The 17,940-nt window shown below is 41.2% G+C and overlaps 1 long non-coding RNA gene across 1 annotated transcript; it reads left to right on the forward strand.

Annotated features, from left to right (window-relative positions):
- Positions 1 to 1,025: 1,025 nt before the first annotated feature.
- On the forward strand, positions 1,026 to 15,967 carry LOC126507918 (uncharacterized). The gene is made up of 3 exons (XR_007593659.1): positions 1,026 to 1,211; positions 3,183 to 3,381; positions 15,335 to 15,967. It is a non-coding gene; the product is annotated as an uncharacterized lncRNA (long non-coding RNA).
- Positions 15,968 to 17,940: the final 1,973 nt, after the last annotated feature.

Here is a 17,940-nt window from a genome sequence, read left to right on the forward strand (position 1 = left end):
TCTTTGATTTCAACATCTTCTCTGACTTTATAAAAAATGAGGCAGGCACTTTCCTTCAGTCTATCCAATGCCCCACATTTGGGTCTACTTAAATATTTTTAATCAGATAAAGATCCACCATATGGGGAAAATAGTCTTGCCCAGGTAAGAATCCTTCATTCAATACCAAATAGTCAGCTTTGTTTTGCTTTCCTAGTGATATGGTGCACTTCCCAGGACTTTGACAATTTGTGTTTACACTTTTAGTCCTTGTGAACTTAGTGGTAATGCTGTGAGAACAGGGACTGTGTTTATTAAGTTCTCATTACTTTATGGAAGGGATTCAATAAGGAACAGTTTGAAGCAGTGAAAAACAGTAAGAATTATTCTAGGAGAGTAAACCTTTAGCTAAAAAGATGATTTTTTTTCTTTGTACTAAACATAAATACATATAAAATTATATGTGACATATTTACACAAATATATGTACACATATGAAGAGAAAGTCTGGGTGACAATAAGAACATATATATCAGTGTACTAACACCTCAGGTACAGAAAGTTATGCTCAGGAAGGCAAGATGGCTCAGCAGTTAAGAGCACTGGCTGTGCTTCAGAGGTCAGGAGTTTAATTCCCAGCAACACCATGGTGGCTCACAACCATCTATAATGAGATCTGGTTCCCTCTTCTGACCTGCAGGCATACATGCAGACAAAAACACTGTATGCATAATGAATAAATAAATAATTAAATCTTAAAAAAAGAAAGTAATATTCACCATTACTTGAAAAATCCTATTTTTTTCCTCCTCTTGACATTGGTCATCCCTCTTTGTAGAGTAAATAATCCCCCCTCAGATATCAAGCTGCATAGCTGCCTATTATGAGTTTACATTCTGTCAATGACTGTTAGTTGGAAATGCAGCTTACTTTTTGTTTTTCTTTCTGCTTTTCATCCCCAGCACGTAATCACACCCAGTGCTAAACTGTCTCAACTGCTGGGCCCCACTCAATCTCGCTGGTTCAGCATCGACTCCTGGGTTGGTGCCATAAAGGGCACTCTGTCCCACTGGCGCCCCCTGTGCTGCCTCCGACCACAGCAGAGGAATCGGTCTTTCTTCCATTCACGGAGCCCTGTGTTTGTGCCACTACGACGCAGAGGGCCAAAATCCTAAACCTGGACCTTCCATCAGCCCACGTCCCAACTTTCCGTCAGTCTGCTGGGGCAGTTGGTAAGATCACCTCCGACATTTCTCTTGAACAAGGTTCTCGGGCTCTGTCCTAGCACTACATTCACTGAGCAGTGCATTCATTCGCTCATCGGGCCCAGCCCCCCCCACCCCCCCGGATCTATGGATCTAAGGATCTATGGATCTGGATCCTTTTCAGGATACTGTTCCTTTCCAGCCTAGTGCCTTCTCAGGTGACTGCCCTTTCTTAACCCCTGTTACTTGTGGATGAATGGATAACGGACTGAGCCAGTTGTTTATTTTTCTGCCTCACCTGTGGGAAACAGGCTGGCATTTCTATTTTCTACCAGCAAACAGGCAGATTAAAAAAGTTTGTATCCAACCCTGCTCTACACTGCCCGTGTCCTGCCGGCATCTCAGGCCTCTGCTTTTCCTTTTGCTGGACAGCCCCTCCCACCTGCCTGTAAACGTTCTTTTGCTCGCTCCTATTCCATTTCTTGCTTCTATTCTGTCTCTGAGGATTTGCTGGAGGAGGGGCCACTTGTTGGTTCCCAGCTGCCTGGCTAGCTTAGATCTGAAATAATCACACAGAAACTGTATTAATTAAATCACCACTTGGCCCATTAGCTCTAGCTTCTTATTGGCTAACTCTTACATATTAATTTAACCCATTTCTATTAATATGTGTGTTGCCACATGGTAATGATTTACTGGGTAATGTTCCCAGTGTCTGTCTCAGGCAGAGGATCCATGGCTTCTCTCTGACTCTACCTCCTTCTTCCTCCCAGCATTCAGCCTAGCTTTCCCTGCCTACCTAAGTTCTGCCTTTCTATAGGTCCAAAGAAGTTCTTTTTTATTCATTAATTGTAATCACAGCACAGAGGAGACTCCCATATTATAAAATACATATGTTAGTAAGAGGAATTTAGAGACAAAATATAAGTAACTACAATACTAAGCAAGGAATACCTCAATAAAGATGGTGTCTTGGTTACCTAACCAGCCCTTAGTCAAGATGGCAGGACTTGGTCACTTGACATGCTCTAGTCAAGATGGTGGTGAGGTCATCTGACCTGACCATACTCAAAATGGCAGCGGTTACATGTTGTATGGGGAAACCATGTTTCTAGAGCCACAGTGGGAATTTTAAATAGATGCAAATAACAAGGGAGACATAGAGGCTGTGTAAAGCATGCATTACATAAATAGAATTACATCCATGTGGCCACACCACTTACACATTCTTTCATACATGAAGTAGACATGAAAATTACTCAGCTCTGCCAGCTACCACCAAGCCTCCATTCACCAGCTGCCAAGGGGAGCAAGGCCTGGAAGTGAAACAGCCACCTCAGATCCAGCCAGTTTGTTGGTTACTGCAGGACCAGCAGCTGTAGCGGTGGCAGAGACAGAATAGAAGCGAGAAATGAAATAGGAGAGAGCAAAGGAATGTTTACAGGCAGGTGGCGGTGGGGGGGGGGGACTGTCCAGCAAAAGGAAAAGCAGAGGTGTGAGATGCTGGCAGGACACGGGCAGTGTAGAGCATGGTTGGATACAAACTTTTTTAATCTGCCTGTTCGCTGGTAGAAATGAGAAATGCCAGTCTGTTAGCTTTAACTCTGTGTGTACATGTGTATAAAACTTAAGTTCAACTGGGTATAAATGTACATATACTTACTGTTAAATGTTATAATTGACTTCATTGTATCTCATTCTAAACTAAGAAAACAATAAGACTCATGTTTTAAAATCTCTCACAAAAATACTGTATATGTGATTCAACCCTACTTTAAAATATATTAAGCTGTTCTCCACTATTGTCAAACATTTTCTTCTGTGTCTTTTCTTTATGTTGACCGTACAGTCAAGCTTGGACCCAGATCTCCAGGTGGATTTTATACTCTAGTTATAACTTATCTATACCAATAAACAGCCCTCAACTATTCAAAGATCTGGGGAATATGACATTTAAATGTTTAATTATTAAAAGACTTTTCATCATAACAAAAACAGGTTGGCTCCTAGTAGCAGCATGCTATTTCCTCCAAAGAAGACAGAATACAAATGGGCACTAAACAACAACCTTCCACAATTTGCTTCATCAAGCTAAAGTGCTAACCATTGGGAAAAACTGCCTTTCATCTAAACCCCTGAATATCTCCAGACAGTGAACAGAATCACTGGAATCGACTGCCTAGCTGCTCAGGCCAAGGTAGGTTTGTCTTCCTACCGATTTCCTAATCCATAAGATCTTCTAAAGTCTGGCAGGCCCTGCCTCTAACAACAGAAGAAAAATATAGACCTGATTCTCTTGCCTTCAACAACCATGGAGGATGCTGAGGAGTGGCTCTAGGTAGTCAATAGAGTAAGTCCTCTGTCATTTTACAAATCAATAACTCAAGTAAAATTTTATTCTTCTTAAAGATCTCTGATGCAGTTTGACAGATGAGAGGTTTCATCAGTTTAAAAAAACAGCCTCACCAAACAAATTTCAGTACGAATTCTTAATATGTTCTAATAAAAGGTATTTTAAGATATACAAATGCAAGTTAAAAAGGTGTGAGGACAAACACGAGTTATCAAAGTTCTCTCTCACACTACCTTTCATAGTCTTAAGGATACTCTTCATTGTACAAAAACATCTGTCACAGTCATTCTGACATAAATATGCTGCTGTTTACATAATGTGTCTAAAACTTATGTTTTCACAAACTCAAAGAACTCTTGTGAGTTCCAGGGGGTCAAATTGTAGGATCCACTCTAAACAGGTCAGATACACCCCTCTCAATTCCCTGGTCCTAATTTCTTTCTCCCTAAACTTAACTTTGTCCTCTGCTCTGCCAACACCTTGCCGAGAGACACCAGACAGTTCCACACCATGAATCATGGATAGGAGTAAAGCAACCAGCTCCCCTAGGATGTGACCAGCATCCAGCTATCTCAGTCCCTCTCAAGAAAGACCTCAGTGCACACAACTAAGCAGGAAGCAGTCTTGAGAATCCACTGTCCCAATTCCTTGAACCTGCTAAGCCTAATTCCTGCCTTTTTATTATAAGAAAAAGAATGGGAATGTAATTTGCTGGCCTGGTCTGTCACCTGGGTATCCTGTACCTTTAAGAGGTAAACCCCACCCACTCCAAATCTCCCCCTTCTCCCAAGGCAAGTGGATCCCCCCCACACTTTTGGAGAGGCCGCTTCTACCTCTCTCTCTTCTCCCCACTCTACCCTACCTCCTTCCCCCTTCCCTTTCCCTTCCATAACCCACTCAATAAATTCTATACCCATACTCTCTCTGCATATCCATCTGTCTCCCACTGAGGCCTCAGGCCACCCACCAGAGGAACCATGGAGGCCTTGGGTGACCTGCTGCTGCCCCTCATGGGAACAGTCCTGAGTCACCCAGCATTATGAATGATAACACTTAATTCTCATTTTTGTCCTATAAAATCTAGCTTTATAATTAAGAGTGCTTCTATTAGTCATCCTGGGAAACTGGAGAGCAAGTGTGGGCTTTGCTAGTGCGGGTGTGCCAATAGCCTCACCCTTAGAAGCCGCAGTGAGGATGGGGCACAGGCTGGAGCAGCTGGTTGAGAGTTCATGGAGCTCTCGAGGAGGTTCTAGTGGGAACTTCTAGAAAACTCCATAAGAAAAACATATCCTCGGGCAGTTGTCTGAGCACCAATGTGGTCCATCTTCCACTTAGGAGTAAGTAAAAGAAGAAGCAACCATCTTTGGGGTAAAGCAACCTTCAACTGACCCACACAACACAATGCCAGGACAGGACAAGTGTAAGCTTGTGTCACGACAGATTCACTAGGGCATTCTTGGCTCTTAGTGTGCAAAATCAGCTTGAATGGGATCTGTTGCTTTCAACTAAACTGTGGCTGATGCTCTGAGCTTTTACTCACTATTTTGGCTTCGTTATTTTACCCTGTGTCCATAGGCTGTCTTGGGTTATACATAAATATTGAGACCTATGGAATGAGAATCCATTCCACCTTTACTAAAGGTCAGAGAAGTCAGACCTATTCTTGCTCCTTCAAGGTTACACCACAGGATGCTTGACCTAAGGCATGGTTACAGGATCTAGGGTGTGGCTACTTGATATTTGGAGGTATGTGGAAAAAATTACTTTGCTTGTTCTTTCTATCATGGCACGGAAGTCTTTTGCCACCCCCACCTTCCATTTTTAAATTGAGGTATATAAGAACTTTAAGTAATAATAAACTTAGGCGGATCATAGTATTCAGTGAATAGCCTTCCAAATCTTTGTTGTCTCTTAGCTATTTCTTCCCTCAATCTACCCTCCCCCTCCCTCTGGAATGTATGGATCTGTCAGGCCATACCTGGCACATAAACACCATTGAAACTCTTGTTTCAATGAACACAGCCAAAATGGAAGGTGGCTTCATCAGAGGAATCTACATAACTAAAGATAGTGCAGATTTAAGTTTGTTGGTATTTCTTATTTCTCAGATTATTTAGTGGGCGTCTGGAAGCTTGATAGTCTTTGTGATATTCATTATAATTTGGTCACAACAAAACAAATGTGTTGTAGTTTGGATCCAAAGGCTGGAGAAATACCTTTGTACTCAACCACTCCTCCCTCTCCCTCTCTTCCTTCCTTTTATTCCCTTTCTCCCTCTTTCCTTCCACTGACCCTGCTCCAGCTGGGGGATCCCTGCTGCTGTAAATTCATATTTACAGCTGGAAGTATAGCAAGAATGCTCCCACCATCCCACATGTCCTAGAACTGACGTTTGACCTCAGTCAAATTTTAAGCCAAACCTTCAATTAGCCTCTGTAGCTGCACCTGCAGTGCTCTGGTGGGCAGGGCAAAGCTAGTTCTGCACACTGAGATGCTGAGGAATGGGGGAAGTGGTCACCACACACACCGCCATTAGTGCATGGCTTCCCAATGGACAGCATGCTGCGTTGATTAAAAGTAGAGCAAGTGCCAGGTAGGGGGACTTGGATGACTATTCAAAAAAGTCATGGGTGGAAGAGGTGGGGGAGGAGAATGAGGGGGAGAGGGAGAGGAAAGGGGGAGGGGAGAGAGAGCTATTTATCTGTCTTACAAATCGTGTTGGGGTTGTGAGGAATAACCAAAGCATAGTTGAAGTCATTAAGTCGGTAAGAAACACCAGCACTTTCCTACTGACAGAAGAATGTTGTAATGCCATTATCAGCATCTTACCCCATGATGAAATTCCCTCCTTGCCCAAACCCTAGCTTGGCCTCTCTCAGTCTTTCTCTGCCGATATCAGTGTTGTCCTAGAAAGACTTAGAACCCCAACCTTGTTCCTAGTAAGTCATGACTGCATCTTTAGTAGGACCTAGCCTCCTCTAAAGTGCCTTTCCTCTTAAAACTCAAAGCAGCCAAATGAATTTAGATAGCTCCAGCCAAAGCCTACAACAGCCTCCCTGCTCCCCAGAAGCACAGGAGCCTAACTTTAATAGGTGTCAGTAGCAAACTGGGGTGATTCTCTTATGGGCCTTTTACAGTTTTTCTGCTTTCCTGACTCAGCTAAACCAATGCTCACCTCTCTCCCTCCTCCCTCCTTCTCATTCTCAAATGTCTGCTACCTCTGTGCAAGTCACAGCTGAATTCAGTTCACACTGGATTGTTTTCCCTAGTGTAATCATGGATCACTGTTTCCCCTTTCCCAAGTCTCTAACTTTGTTTTAACACCTTTATTATGAATGGCAGAAAAATCTACACTAGAAGAAGCTAGTTGCCTGTAGGCTTTATAAGCAAAGGAACTAACAGCAAACAGCTAGAGAATGCTGCCCTCTGCTGTCTCAAAACTAGAGCTCAGCCATAGGTGCTTTTGCATAGGTGCCCAGTGGGCACTTTATGATAAGCATGACTTATGCACAGCAGATATTTACAAGCCACCGGTCTCTGGACAGGCACAATTTGAATGAGGTTATGTGATGTGGAATGTCTTTCTATATGCTGTGAATGTGTTTTATTTCCATTGGCTAATAAGCTGATTTGGTTGGGCGGTGGTGGCACACGCACTCGGGAGACAGAGGCAGGTGGATCTCTGAGAAACCCTGTCTTGAAAGACCAGGCCGGTGTGGGGGGGTGTGATTTGGTCAATAGCCAGGCAGAATGTAGCTAGGTGGGAAATTCAAGCAGAGATACAGGGAGAAGAAGGGAGGAGGCAAGGAGATCCCAGCAACCAAGGGGGAAGCAAGATGTGAGATAACAAAGCCATGACTCTCATGGTAAAATATAGGCTAATAGAAAAGGGCTAATTTAAATTGTAAGAGCTTGTTAATAATAAGCCTGAGCTAATAGGCCAGTTTGTAATTAATATAAATCTCTGAGAGGCTATTTTAAGAGCAGCTGCAAGATTGGACAGGACGAGAAACCTGCAGCTGTAGATGTGTAAGTGAAGATTTTAGCTTTTTTATTCAACTGTGGATAAACTGCACCAAAGTGTTAGTATACTGAGGACTTTTTTATTAAACCATCTTGGACTGATAGAAATGACCCCATAGTTTTGCCACTGCTTTTCTCATAACACCGAGAGAGATGCACACTCTTTATTCACACCTTCCTTGATATCTTCAGCTTTTGATCCTTTATGTTGACAGAATAGCATTTATTCCTTAATCACTAGAGGGAATTATAAAAGTGCAAATGGCCTTTAGGGAGGGCATTGTTACTGATATTATTATACTTAAAACCTCATAAACTGGGAGTAGTGTGGCACATACCTTTAACCCCAGAACTTCAGAAACAGAGACAGGAGGATCTCTGTGAGCTCAAGGCCAGCCTGGCCTACATAGAGAGCCCTTGCCTTAAAACAAAGCAACAACAAAAACAGCATGCCCACAACCCATAAATAAGTCATGGTGGGCAATGATTCTGAAGAGGTGGCTCTTTCCACTCTTCTGTTTAGAAGTTTGGGGCATATATACCAAGCAGCCACTTCTAACCTCTGCCCTACACCAACATCCCTGCTTGTACCATGTGGTATTCATGCCTCACCTGAAGATCCTCACTGTCAGTAGAGTCTGGCTGTCCTCTCCTCTCTAACTTCCCCTTCACCATTCCAGTTTCAGGATTTCAGAAATCAACAGAGCTGCCCACCTCATCCTGAAGGTGAACTCCTTCCTCTCCCTGCCATACATTTTGTACTCACAAGGTTCCCATTGTCTGGTATCTAGGAACTGACCCTTTCCACTCTCAGCAGCTCTGATCCCATGATTCTGTTGGAGAGGACGTTGGGTGATACTCTGTTTCTTCATCATCCTGTCTACCTTATTCAAGGATCTAAATTACTAACTCAGAGTCTGCATAGACTACAATCTAATCTAGGGATGTCGCCTTGTTTTCTGTTAGCTTTGTCTCCTAGAACATCTTCTAGCTGCTCTGTTGGGTCTGTCTCTGTTCCCCATCACCCTATCCATTTCTAACTCTTCCTTACTTCAGAATTTCAACATTTCAGATTTTTGACTCACAGATTTGATTTCCTAGTTAAATAATATTAAAAATCATGCACTACTTATACTTTCATGGTGGCTTGTGCAGAGATATTTTGCTTGTGTTATAACAAATAAAGCTTGCCCAAGGATCAAAGTGTGGAGCGAGCCACTAGTTAGCCATAGAGGCCAGGCAGTGGTGGCATGCACCTTTAATCCCAGCGCTCGGGAGACAGAGGCAGAAGGATATGGATATCCGAGTTCAAGGCCACCCTGGGCTACACGAAAATGATCCAAGCTAAAGGAGAAACAGAGCCAGGTCATGGTAGCTCACACCTTTAATCTCCCATACTTGGGAGTCACACACCTTTAATCCCAGAACTAGGGAGGAGGAGACAGGAAGGGGTATGTCTGGGCAGAGAGAAAAATATAAGGCAGGAGGAGACATGAGTTCAGAGCATTCATTCTCAGGGTTTGTGGAGATGGGATCTTGCCCACTTCGCTCTAAGGATTCAGTAGAGGTCAAAAGTCTCTCTAGCAGCTGACTCTTTTACTTCTCATATCTGACTCTGGGCTTTTTATTATTAAGACCAATTAAAATACATGTTACAGCTATAGATATTTTTGACAAGATCAGAGGGGTTTCAATGATAATATAGGGTACTGTTGTAGATATCCACAAAATATCCCACCCAAACATTAAAAAGTATGCATTCTACTCAGAAACCCATGGACGCTTCTCTAAAATATGTATCACATACTGGCAGGCAAAGAAGACCTTAACAAATTTCTGTGTATTATCTATTTTACCACAATGCAATAACAGTTAAAATCAATACTAAATGGCTCTCTAGTAAGCACGCAAACATATGGAAATTAAACAACATTTTACTAAAGGACTGGTGGATCAAAAAGAAATCAAAGAATTTAAAAATTTCTGGAACTAAATAAAAATGAAAACACAATATAACAAAAACAGACAGATTAAAAGCAGTCTCAAGAGAAATTTATAGTTCTAAATACCTACATTAAAAAAATCAAATAAACGACTTTAATCATGCAACTCAAGAATTTGTAAAATGGAAACAAAGCAAACTTAAATCCAGTGAATAGCAAATAATAATAAAAGTCAGAGCAGAAATTAATGAAATAGCAATAAATGAAAATGATATAAAGAATCAACAAATCTAAGAGCTTGTTCTTTGGGAAGATAAACAAAAATTGATAGGATCTTCAGCCCAATTAACCAAAAGAAAGGAAGGACCTAAATCAACAGGCTGGCAATGAACAGGGCAACATTATAGCCAACAGCTAGGAAATTCAGAAAATTATAAGGGAATATTTTTAAAAACTGATATTCCATTAAGTTACAAACCAAAAAGAAATAGACCAATTACTAGATTCATCCAAAACACTGAAGTTAGACCAAAAAGAGATCAACTTAAAATGATCCATGACAAATACGAAAATTCAAACAGTAACACAAACTTCTAAGTCAAACAAGCCCAGGCTCACATGGATTCATCACAGAATTCTATTAGACTTTCAAAGATGTATCACCAACATTTTTAAGATTAGTGTTTTAAGTAGAAACAAAGGGAACATTTCCAAGCTCCTGTAAAGCAAGTATTTGTCCGACACTAAAATCAGGGAAAGACAACAATGAAAACAGAAATCACATGCTAATATCCCCGGTACATATAAGTGCAAAAATACTCAATAAAATACTTACAAATTAAATAAGGCACATACCAAAACGACCATCCACCATGGTCAAAAGTTGGCTCTATACCAGCAATGCAGCAATTGTTCAATCCAAAGTAGTACACCCAAACACATGAGCCATACTGAATGATCTCAGCAGGCTGTATTTATAAGTATACAAGTGTGTTCTTATAATAACTATAAGAATAAGAGGCTATGAATTTGAGAAAGGGGAGGGAAATGGGAGTACTTGGAAAAAGGAGAGGGAGGAGAATGATGTATAGTACTCATATATGAAATTCTTAAAATATAAAGAAATAAAATTTTAAACAATGAAGACTGGAGGATGGGAAGGAAAACTGTGAAGTGCTGACCCCTGGGCATAACATGGCTATTGCATATATCAGTTCTCACAGCAACTGTGGTTACTTGCAAGACACCTGCACATGAGCGAACCAATCCCAGTATTAATCAGAAAAGGGTTCTCAAAACCCCTGGCAAGAAGCTTTAGGCATTTGGTGGCTACTAAAGGAGGTAGAACCGTTTTTCTCTTAGGGGATGTGGTCACTGCTACGCTGCCCACACCTCAGTGGATGGTCCCATATTGTGCACAGATGCATAGCACTAGTTGGGCACATGTGGTTGTTAATAATAAAGATAAGTATGATGATAATGAAGACATGAGGCTGGGAGAGAGATGAGGAAGTGAGTTCTGGGACATAGAGGGCATTAATGGGGGTGGGGTGAACGTGATCAAAATACACTGCATACAGGTCTAAAATTAGCAAAGAATAAACACAAATATTTTTAAATTTTTATGTTTTATATGCATGTTTTAAACTATTAAAAACATTCTTCCCTCCTCCTTTCTTATTCATGGAATCATCCTTCACCAACATAGTGCCTTATTCTTGATTTTCGCATTGTTTAGAGATCCTTCCATATCATTTTTAAGGGGCCTATATGTCTGATTTCATAACTACCTTCAATTCTATTGTAAGAGTTTCTCATCAGTTATTTAATCCATCCTCTGTTTATGAGACCTTAGTGATTATTAGCACTGAGTTATTCAACAATTCTATAATAAAAGGCCTTGGATACTAAGGGGTAGCTGCCTGTTTCTGTGGAGGCCTGGGTGTAAACATTCCAGGCTTTGGAACAGATAGTCCCTATCAGAGTCAAACTGCTCTTGCAGGTTGGCACTAGCTACAGACAAATTTGGGTGAGCAAATGGGCGTGACTTGTATCCTAGTCAGGGCACTATTGATGTGATTAAGTGAAAGTAATGATGTAGTGTGAATTCTAATTGGTTTTATTAATTAAAAACCTGGAGTCAGATATTAGGTAGTGGAAGCTGAAAGATCAGAGAAGCAGAACAGCCAGCCACTAGACTTCTTACCTCTATGAAATCCTCAACTGAATGGGCTTATCCTGTCTCTACAAGATCTCAGACTATATGTCTTGAGCTCCTGTCTCCTCCCACCTTATATTCCTTTCTCTGACTAGCCTTATCCCTTCCTGTCTCTACCTCCCCCAGTGCTGGGATTGAAGGCAGGTGACTCCCAAGTACTGGGATTAAAGGTGTGAGCTATCACTGGGCATCTACGGCTAACTAGTGTCTTGCTCTGAAATCTGATCTTCAGGTAAACATTTGTTAGACCACAAACAAAATATCACCACGTGACTTGAGAAGGAAAGGGTTTATTGGTTTATCCTTCTGAATCACAGTTCCTTCATCGTTGAAAGTAGTCGGGACAAGAACTCTAACAGGACTCTAACCTGGAGGTGGGACCTGATGCAGAGGCTGTGGAGAAGAGCTGCTAACTGCCTTGTTACTCACTGCTTGCTCAGACTGCTTTCGTGGAGAATCAGGGATCATCAGCCCATGGTGGCCCTACCCACCTTGGGCTGGGGCCTTCCCACATCAATCCCTAAGAAAATGCGATACATCCTTGTTTGCCTACAGCCTGATATTATGGAGGCATTTTCTCTAATGAGGTTCCCTCCTCTCAGATGATTCTAGCTTCTTGACTAAAAAAAAAAAAGTAGTCAGTATAATTTGCTTTTCAATAACTTTCACGTTACAAAGCTGGCCTTGGGTGTTGTAAAAGCCACTTGTTCGTTTTCCACAGCCCAGACACCAGAAATAATCACACAGAAACTATATTAATTAAATCACTGCTTGGCCCATTAGCTCTAACCTCTTATTGGCTAATTCTTACATCTTAATTTAACCTATCTCCATTAATCTGTGCATTACCACGAGGTCATGGCCACCAGCAAAGTTTCAGTGCATCTGTCTGCAGCTCCATGGCTTCTCCCTGACTCTGCCTTCTTTCCCCCAGTTTTCAGTTTAGTTTTCCCCACCTAGCTCTATTCTACCCTACCAGACCAAGCCAGTTTCTTTATTAACTAATGGTATCCACAGCATACAGAGGGGAATCCCATATCACTTGTTTTTTTTTTTTCCCCCAAGACAGTGTTTCTCCGTAGCTTTTGGTTCCTGTCCTGGAACTAGCTCTTCTAGACTAGGCTGGCCTCGAACTTAGAGATTCGCCTGCCTCTGCCTCCCGAGTGCTGGGATTAAAGGCGTGCGCCACCACTGCCCGGCATCACTTGGGTTTTTGATCTGTTATTTGCTAATTCCGGACAGGAATTGTTTTAACATTTGAAATAATATTCATTAGATAAATTTTGAGTGGGAAAACAGGGAAATTTCTAGTTTTTGGAGATTCTGCCAGTTTTTGGGGATTCTACCTCCCCAGTGCTGGGATTAAAGGCATGTGACTCCCAAGTACTGGTATTAAAGGTGTGAGTGTCTCATTCTCTGCAGGTTGTCCAGCGGTGTAACTCTGTTAGCATAGCAGAAACAGCTTCTCTGGTGAAAGCTGAGTGATGTGTTGATCTGTGGGTACAACAGTGTGTCATTAGGAGTCACTTTTATTGCTATGTTCCTTTGGCCAAATAAATAATAGTAGGCTTTCCCCTAGAGTTCATAATTATCTAATCTCAATGTTCTTGGCCTAATTAATAATGTCAAGTATGGGTTCCATCTCATGGAGTAGGTCTTAAATCCAATCAAAAGGTGGTTGGTTACTTCTATAATGTCTGTGCCATATTGCACTGGTGGACATATCTTGCAGGTAGGCATGTCATATTACTGCAGCTTGAAGGGTTCATAGCAGGGGAAATTGGTAATTACTTTTATCCTCTTTTAGTGTTTCTATCACTTTCTCATCTTATTATGGAGACATCTCACTACCATTGACCTGCCTGAACACTCCAAGTGACTGCCAGGGCTTAGTTACTATAGAGACATCTCACTCCCATAGACCTGCCTGAACCCCACAGATGATTGCCAGGGCTTGGTTATCCCTGCAACTTGATGGTAAGAGTCTGTTGCTGAACAAACTACATGCTTATGGCACAGAACACTGAGAAATTGAGCTAGCAGTCAACAGGAAGCTGCACCCGTACTTGCCAGCGTTTATTTACTCTTATTGTCTTATGTGTCTGGTTTTTGTATTGATCTGTACCTTAAGTACAGATTCTGCACTTCCAGAAGAAATTTACTATTGATAAAAACGTCTTGTTCTTTCTTCGCTTACATCTTGTGTTTCTAGGGGTTTCCCATCAAGTGTGATGTTAGCCTCTTAGCTAAGAAATCCATAGTTTATTATTTTCAGTAAGTATTTGTTGATTATTAAGTATTTTTATTAGGAATAAATGCTGACTTTGAATGTCTCTACTATTTACTAACATGCTTCTTCCTCCTTGTGTATTCAAACCTTTAATATTAAATTAGTTTTAGAGGTCAATAATTTTGAATCTTTAACAATGGAGCATCCTTGCATCTGGGAATAAATTTACTTGGCTATCATTATTCTGTTGACCAGCTGCTGAGGTTTATTTGGTAATGTCACAGTTCACATTTCCCATGTTTTATTCAGCATTTACAACCTGTTCTAGTTTCAGTTTTATTTCTGTGATACATATTCTGAAGATAAAAAACAACCTTGGGTAGAAAGGGTTCATTTTAACTTTGTCTAGGACTGAGGCCTACTTTCCATAACAGCATGCTTGTTGGTGTATCCCTTGTTTAGGCAGCCATGCTGGTGAGAATTTGTGAGTGTAGCTTCCCCGACATTTCTAGGAGACACGATCTCACAGCAAACTTCCTGTTTCTTCGCCCCTTAAAATATTTCCATCCACTCTTCTCTAATGACCCCTCCTAAGCCTTCGGGACGGAAGCTGTAGATGTATTCATTGGCCGAGCTTCACAATTTTCAAACATTAAATCGACTGCGGTTTTCCTGTAGTGGTCTCCATCTTTTGCAAAGAGAAGTTTCCTTGAAACACAAGCACTATATTTACCAGTGGATGTAAGGACAAATATTGAGAATGTAGTTAGGGATTATGCTGGTTTAGTAACGCGTGAGGAGGGAGGGTCAGGCAGACTCACTGGCTAGACCCAGGAGAAGGTGGTCACGACAGATAACTTGGTAGTTTTAATTTTAGGTAAGTTGAATTTGTAGACTGATTGAGCCCTCTATGATGGATTGAAAAACTGAGATCATTTTCTCAGCGTTGGTTGGTATTACCACTGACTACCAGCAGAGGGCAACCTACGCCCAGACAACAGATTCAGTTGCAGTTCAACAGCACACTTACGAGAGCTCACGAAAAAACGTGCAGAAAACAGACAGAAGACAAAAATCATACACAGATAAATGAACCAGCGATAACAAAGAAGGTGAATTTTGAAAGTATATTTTAATACATTTATAGCAAAACTTTTTAATCAAGTTACTGGTTAAGATTTACACTTTTTTTTTTTTAAACCAAGAGCTGGTATGTCAAAATAACTCCACAGAAACCAATATTTACCTAAGTGTAATATTTGAATCCACAAATTAACCCTTTATCTCATGGAAGGCTAATTTCCAAAAGTGCTGATTATTAAACTTCCAAGTCTAATGAAATGTTTTAGGAGGAATATAATACAAAGCTTGTGTTTCTTTCAGCTTCAGGACCGAAGTCTCTGGAGCCTGGTGTGACCCTCTGAATGCTGGCCTGCTTTGGACCAGATACCCACGAGATCATGTGTGTTCTGTCTTCGTGAAAGGGATTAGTAATTTTACAAATGGGGTGGCCAGAGGTGTCCTGGCTGCTGTCCACCATGAGAGGGCTCAGCAAGGGAGTTGTGGCACAGAACCCACTGGAGGCTTGATCGGGGGCTTCTAGCCCCTAGAAAGGAGGGCAGTTTCTGTTGCTGATAAATGATCCAAGTGAAATATAGAAGGAGTAGACTCTAACAGCCAGAATACCCATCTCAATTTAGATCCTGATATGTCCTAAATCTGACCCCAAATCTTAAAAACACTTCCACATATTGAAATATTCTTTTCCTGAGTCACTGTAACATGAGGGCCTAATTGTTGGGGTTTCTGTCCTGCCCGGTACCCCCAACAAGCCAGCAAGCTTCAAAGAAATTACGGAGGACTCCATAAGATTATAAACTGATTGGGCTCATTAGCTCAGGTTTCTTATTAGCTCTTATCAGTTATATTAACCCATTATTCTGATCTATGTTAACCATGTAGCTCAGTACCTTTCTCAGCTGGGCAGATTACATCTTGCTTCTCAGTGGTCTGGGCAGAAATGGGAGGAACTGGCTTCCTTCTTCCCAGCATTCTCCTGTTCCACTTTCTGTCTGGTTTGCCCACCTGTACTTCCTGCCTGGCTAATCAGTGTTTTATTAAAATATATGATTGACAGAATACAGATAATTCTCGCATACCACCCCCCCTTTTTTTAAACAAAGGAAAATATCCATAGTCCATTTTTTGGGAATGTGGGTGTAGTTTTCCAGGCTACTTCCTGCTGGTTGGAGGTGCTGATAATCTTATGGGGACCTAAAGAAAATTTAGAGTTATAATCAAGTCCTGACTGGAGTTATCCTGTGAGTCTTGATCAATTCAGGCAGCAGTCTTGAATCTGTTCTGGATGGAGAACTCAGACATCCGGGCCATCTGTTCTTACCGGAGATTTCTCAGGTGGTCTTTCCTTGATCAAAAGCTGTATTTTTCTTAACTTAGAATGAATGCACAGCCTCTCATTTTCTGTGGAAACAAACGCAAAATTTCTCCAAAGTAACATACCTTTTGACTTCAATTTTGAAGCCAAGATATTTTCAAATATCTACTGGAATTAATTCAGCAGCATTTATAAGCAAATATCTTTTAGCAGCTGTTGCTCCTTCCTTAGCATTTAAATCATTCAAAGAGAGCATAATAGCATACAGTATCAAGATTCTCTGTATTTTCAACCTTTATGCAGCTTTATTTTAACCTCTCTTTTATTTTTACTTTTACTTTTTGAGACAGGTTCTCTGTATATCTTTGTCCTGGAATAACTCTGCAGAGCAGGCTGTCCTTAAACTCACAGAGGTACCTCCGTCTCTGCCTCCCCAGTGCTGGGATTAAAAGGTGTGTGCTACAACACCTTTAACTCACAGAGGTCAATCTACCTCTGCTCCTTGAAGTCAGAGGTCAATCTACCTCTGCCTCCCAAGTGTTAGGATTAAAGGTGTGTACCACCACACCCAACTACTCTTTTTTTTTTTTTTTTTTACTTTAAGAACTTTAACCTTTAGCCTGCATATCTTTTAACACACTGTAAACCATTTAGAGGTTCGTTGTCTTTGAATCTATCTTTACTGTATATCTCTCTTTTTCTGACCACACGAGCCTTTAATTTACCAAGCAATATGGGTAGATTTAAAGCCATGGCTTTGAAGGCTGAATCCAGCCCATTCCCTTAGCTTTATGAAATTCCCAGTCTTCCCCAGTATGGTTGCAACGAGTAAATTCCATTCCTACTTAACCGTGACTTCCTACTTATGTTTGGTTTCTGTAAAAAATAGCTACATCTATTGGAACCCTCTTTCTCACCATTGCCCCTAATCAGGCTCCTCTGACATAGGAATCTCATGGCAGAATGAGATAGAGGTTTTTAAGTGTGGGAAAAAATGCTTTGATTCTAATCTCCACGTTCTAGACAGTCTCATCCCCCACTAGTGTATCACATCGTCCCCCACCCGATAGGTCCCTCTAGATGGGGACGGCCATTAGTCTCTGCTCTACTTCTTTGATAAGTTTGTCTAATTAACTTAGCAGTTCTCTTGCTACAAAGTTCATCCTAAGGCTGCAAGGCAAAGATTGTGTTCTCTTTGTTTAAAGGTGATTTTGGCTTTTTGATCTTTTAAAGTTGATACCAGTTTATTAGTTTTTTTTTTTGTAACCAGGAGCCCCACTGGGATTTTGGTATTAAAATTGACATTCAGACCATTGACCTACCTAGAAATGTTTTGGAATTAGAGATTCATTACTAGTGGGGAGCAGTTTGTGTTGCTGTATGCACTGCTGTTTTGACTCTGTCCACATGGTGGCGCTAGCACAGAGAAAATCGTCTTGCCCGGTTGGCAAGGAGAACCCTGAGACTCAGCGTTGGTATTTTATCAAATGCCTGCATCATTTCTGAAAGGCAGACCTGAATGTCACATGGGATGGTCAGCAGTCTACCAAATACTAAAGTATCCCCAGTTTAAAAACAAAACAAAACAAAACAG

The sequence above is a fragment of the Alexandromys fortis genome, unplaced genomic scaffold, assembly GCF_014885135.2.
Source record: "Alexandromys fortis isolate MF-2015 unplaced genomic scaffold, M_Fortis_MF-2015_v1.1 scaffold_73, whole genome shotgun sequence".
Taxonomy (NCBI): Eukaryota; Metazoa; Chordata; class Mammalia; order Rodentia; family Cricetidae; genus Alexandromys; species Alexandromys fortis.